This window comes from Erinaceus europaeus, chromosome 13 (assembly GCF_950295315.1).
Source record: "Erinaceus europaeus chromosome 13, mEriEur2.1, whole genome shotgun sequence".
Taxonomy (NCBI): Eukaryota; Metazoa; Chordata; class Mammalia; order Eulipotyphla; family Erinaceidae; genus Erinaceus; species Erinaceus europaeus.
The window spans coordinates 6,749,303-6,755,139 of record NC_080174.1 but is presented as its reverse complement, the minus strand read 5'-3'; positions in this window follow the sequence as shown (position 1 = coordinate 6,755,139).

Genomic DNA, 5,837 nt, shown 5'->3' with positions numbered 1-5,837 from the left:
ATAAAACCTACTTAAAAGCAAGCAGAGTGGTCTGGGAGGTGGCGCAGTGGATAAAGCATTGGATTCTCAACCACGAGGTTCCAAGTTCAATCCCCAGCAGCACATGTACCAGAGTGATGTCTGGCTCTTTCTCTTTGTCCTCCTATCATTCTCATGAATAAATAAAGAAAGAAATAAAAAGCAAGCAGACAAATATCCCCAGAAAGTGGAAGTAAATTAAGATAAAGAATATCTCTCCCCCCCCCCCCAGTTATTGTAAACTGAAATGAATTAACAACAGAAGAAGAAAGATCAGACATATTGACTGTGTGGCTGAATGTAAAAGGCTAGTCCTCAAGCACCTATCCCAAGCTGCCAGTCCCTGTGTGCGACGGACGGACCGCTACAGCTACAGTGGAAGAGCAGCAGGAAGGATCAGGGAACTCCGAAGGTCACCACCGGGTGGGTCAGGAGTCGACGCAAGGGAGAACAGAACACCACACTCTGTTGGAGGGTGAATCTGAGCTCAATTTTTATTCAGCCAGTCTTCTTCTTCTAGCGTTTGCCCTTCTTCCGTAGCCAGTCAACAGCGTCAGGTTGAGCCTGATGTAAAGTTTCGAGACCTCCTTTGAATCTGGAGAGGTGGCAGTCGTTGACTATGTGGGTCATAGTCTGTCTGGAGCCGCAGGGGCAGTTCGGGTCGTCTCTGGCTCCCCAGCGATGGAACATAGCGGCGCACCGGCCATGGCCTGTTCGATAGCGACTGAGGAGGGCCCAATCATAATGTGCCAGGTCAAAGCCGGGTTGACACTCGCAGGGGTCTGTGATGAGGTGTTTGTTCTTGACCTCAGCTGACTGCCAGCTCTGTTTCCAAGAGTCTGGAACAGAGAAGTTCAGTGTAGGCGTAGGGGACCAGATTGGGTGACGAGACGTCAAGCGTTGGACAGGGTGGGCGAAGATATCCGCATATATTGGCAGGTCTGGTCGAGCGTAGACGTGGGAAATGAACTTAGATGATGCCGCATCCCAACGAATATCTGGCGGGGTGATGTTGCTAAGAACTGGCAGCCATGGAACTGGGGTGGAATGGATGGTTCCAGAAATTATCCTTATGGAGGAATTTAATTTGGAATCGACCAAGTGGACATGGGGGCTACGGAACCATACTGGGGCACAGTATACTGCAGTGGAATTCAGCCAGTGAGAGTTTATATATCTTTCAGTCTTACATAAACAATATCTGGAACAAAGCTCACTTTTTGATTAGATGGCCTTGCAGTTTTACACAGTAATGTCGTACTTCATGGGGTGATGTATTTCTGAGTAATAGGCTTAGCAGATAGTATTTTACGTAGAGTTTTAACATATTTCATAAGAGGAGGTAAGTATTATTAAGAATTTTTCCTAAAACTATGTATTTGATGACCCATAACTTCATCCACCTCATTCCCTGTTTATCTGTATCTAATCTGGGAACAGGAGCTGTTCGTCCCCAATTACACGGCATTATTACCATGTACATAATGAAAACAATAATCAGAGTTTCCAATTTAGATCTGCTCAGGATGCCAAGACCCACTCCCAGAATTCTTCTTCCTTGAAGAGAGTTTTCCTGGGTGCTGACCCTGTCAGACCCATCATGCCCCACAGTTGAGTGGGGCGTGGCGCCCGTGGGCTGTGGGGAAGCTCCCTGAGCGGTGAAATAATGCCGCAAGTCTCTTTCCTTCTGTCTCCCCTTTCCTTCTCAATTTCGAGCTGTCTCAATCCAAAATAGCTAGATATGTATTTATTTATTTTTCAATGTTTATTTATTCCCTTTTGTTGCCCTTATTGTTTTATTGTTGTAGGTATTACTGTTACTGTTATTGATGTATTTATTATTTTTCTTTTTTTAAATATTTACTTATTTTCCCTTTTGCTGCCCTTGTTGTGATTACTGATGTCGTCGTTGTTGGATAGGACAGAGAGAAATGGAGAGAGGAGGGGAAGACAGAGAAGGGGAGAGAAAGATAGACACCTGCAGACCTGCTTCACCGCCTGTGAAGTGACTCCCCTGCAGGTGGGGAGCCGAGGGCTTGAACCGGGATCCTTGTGCTTTGCACCAAGTGCGCTTAACCCACTGCGCCACCACCTGACTCCCTGAAGTATTTATTTTTTAATATTCATTTATTTATTTTCTCTTTTGTTGCCCTGTTTTTTTTTTATTTATTACTTATTTCATTTTGTTGCCCTTGTTGTTTTTAATTGTTGTAATTATTATTATGGTTGTTGTTACTGATGTTGCCATTGTTGGATAGAACAGAGAGAAATGGAGAGGGGAGGGGAAGGCACAGAGGGGGAGAGAAAGACAGACACCTGCAGACCTGCTTCACCGCCTGTGAAGTGATTCCCCTGCAGGTGGGGAGCCGGGGGCTCGAACCGGATCCTTATGCCGGTCCTTGTGCTTCGCGCCACATGTACTTAACCCGCTGCGCCACCACGGGACTCCTGATGTATTCATTTTTTTAAAAAGTCCTAGTTTGCGAAAATTGGGTGAGCAGTTGTTTTATGGTTTGTAATGTCCATAACACAACATCAAATGAATAAACAAATGAGATCAACAGAGCTACACTATATGAAGCACTGAAAATTAGACTATATTAACTTTAAAAACTTTGACAGGTGAAGTAGGTGTAGTATAAGTTCTTGAGAAACTGCTTAAAATGTAAGACAAAGAAAAATAGCTGAAAAGCCAGAAGAGGAATTTAAAAAGGAATATTAACTTCTCTTGCTCTCTCCTCTGTCTCAGAAGTAAAGAATGAAAAAAATGAGGGGGCCAGGCAGTGGCGCCTGGTTAAGCGCACACAAGACAGTCCACAAAGGACCCGGGTTCAAGCCACTGCTTCCCACCTGCAGGGGAGTCGCTCTTCAAGCAGTAAAGCAGGGCTGCAGGTATCTCTCTGCCTCTCTCCCTCTCTACTCTCCCCTCCTCTCTCAATTTCTCTCTGTCACTGTCCAATAATTAAAACAATTTTTAAAAAAAACTTAAAAAAATGAAAAAAAGAGGCAGGAAAGCAGTCAGCCTTGGCATCACACTTGCGTGAGGCCTTGGGTTCATTCTCCCATGACACACACACACACACACACACACACACACACACACACACAGAGAAAGACACACACACATACACAGAGAAAGACACACAGAGACAGTGAGAAAGACACACACACACATACATACAGAGACAGAGAGAAAGACACACACACACAGAGAAAGACACAGACACACACACACAGAGAAAGACACACACACACATACATACAGAGAGAGACAGAGAGAAAGACACACACACACACACAGAGAAAGACACAGACACACACACAGAGAAAGACACACACACATACATATAGAGAGAGACAGAGAGAAAGACACACACACACACAGAGAAAGAAAGACACAGACACACACACAGAGAAAGACACACACACACACATACATACAGAGAGAGAGAGAGAAAGACACACACACACACACAAAACAAGCAGCAAAAACTGACACTATTAAAGGGACAATAGGTTCAGGTGGTGGCACACCTGGTTGAGGGCGCATGTTAACAATGTTCAAGGATCCAGGTTCAAGCCCCTGGCCCCCCACCTGCAGGGGGAAGCTTCATGAGTGGTGAGGCAGGGCTGCAGGGGTCTCTCGGTCTCTCTCCCTCTTTGTCACCCCCTCCCCTCTCGATTTTTGGCTGTCTCTATCCAGTAAATAAAGATAATGAAAAAAAAATGTTTTCCTGGAACATGATGGCAGAGGAGGACCTAGTGGGGCTAAATTCTTATGTGGAAAACTGGGAAATGTTATGCATTTACAAACTACTGTATTTTACTGTTGTCTAAACCATTAATACCCCCCAATAAAGAAAAATTTAGCAAAAAAAGGAGGGGACAATAGACAAATTTATTGTTGCCTTTTTAAAATTTACTTTAAATTTTTTTTCTTATTTATTTTCCCTTTTGTTGCCCTTGTTGTTTTATTGTTGTTGTAGTTATTATTGTTGTTGTTGATGTCATCATTGTTGGATAAGATAGAAATGGAGAGAGGAGGGAAAGACAGAGAGGGGGAGAGAAAGATAGACACCTGCAGACCTGCTTCACCGCCTGTGAAGCGACTCCCCTGCAGGTGGGGAGCTGGGGACTTGAACCGGGATCCTTCCGCCGGTCCATGCGCTTCACACCAAGTGCACTTAACCCGCTGCGCTACCACCTGACCCCCAGTTGTTGACCATTTTAATACTTCTCAGTAACTGAGAACAAGTAAAGAAGAAATTAATAAGAATGTAAGGTAGTTGAGCAATCATGATTGCTCAACAATTTGTTTGGCTTGGTATGTTAACTCTCTTTTCAGCCACCAGGTTCCAGATGTCATCAGGATGCTGGCCAGGCTTCCCTGGACTGAAGACCCCACCAATGTGTCCTGGAGCTCAGCTTCCCCATAGACCCACCCTACTAGGGAAAGAGAGAGGCAGACTGGGAGTATGGACCAGTCAACGCCCATGTTCAGTGGGGAAGCAATTACAGAAGCCAGACCTTCCACCTTCTGCAACCCACAATGACTCTGGGTCCATGCTCCCAGAGGGATAGCGAATGGGAAAGCTATCGGGGAGGGGATGGGATATGGAGATTGGGTGGCAGGAATTGTGTGGAGTTGTACCCCTCCTACCCTATGGTTTTGTTAATCTATCCTTTCTTAAATAAAAAAAATAAAAATAAAAAAAAGAATGTAAGGTAGTTGACAAAAAAAGAAGAAAAAGCCATTCAGCTACCTGGACCTGATTTAAATTTAACAAAGCCCACATCCAAGAACTACAGAAACCTCATTCTTTTGAAAACAATGATAGATCAGAGGGCTGAAAAGCAAGTGTGTTTCAATGAATTTAAGAGGACTGAAATCTTCCAGAGTAGGTTCTTGGACCATGAACAATTTAATTAGAAATCAGTTGCTATGAGATATGTAGAAATCAGCCCATTTACTTCTGGATTAAGCCGGGATAAAAGAAGAGCTCAGAAAATTAGCAAAGACTTTGCACCCTGCTAATTAATGAGCATACAACAGATGCGAGTGGGCAGAGTGCAGCTAAGATGGTCCAGAGAGAGAAATTTCTGTTTCCAAATACCAATATCCAGAAAGAAAAAGACTTAAAGCCAACCTGAGACTTTAACTTAAGAATCTGGAAAAAGATGAGCAAATTAACCTCGCCCCAAATAAATGGAAATAGCTCTATAAAGGTCAGAGCTCATCTAGATAATCTAGAAAGCACACAATCAATTAACAAGGCAAACAGGTGGCTTGATTAAAATAATGAAATCGGTAACTCCCTAGTAAGACTAAGACAGCTACCAAGTTCCATAACATGAGTGTATAGATGTTAAGTGAATAATATTAGAATGCTATGAGCATATCCAGCAATTTAAAGGAAAGAGAAAAATTCCCTTTTAAAAAAGATTTTTTGATTTATTTTTCATGAGAGAGAGAGGAGGAGGAGGAGAAGAAAAGATGAGAGCAGTGTTCAGCTCTTGTTTATGTGGCTGTGGGGATTGAACCTGGATTTTTGGGGCCTCAGGCATGAAAGTCTGGTGCACAAAAGACTTTATATTCCCAGTCTGAAAAAATTTTTGATGATCATAACTCACCTACACTGACATAGAGGAAATAGAACATAAGGAATATATATAAATATATAATATACACACATATAATATATATATATATATATATATATATATATATATATATATATATATGTTTTACCAGAGCACTGCTCAGTTCTGTTTTTTAATGGGGCAGGGGATTGAACCTGAGCCTTCAAATCCTCAGGCAG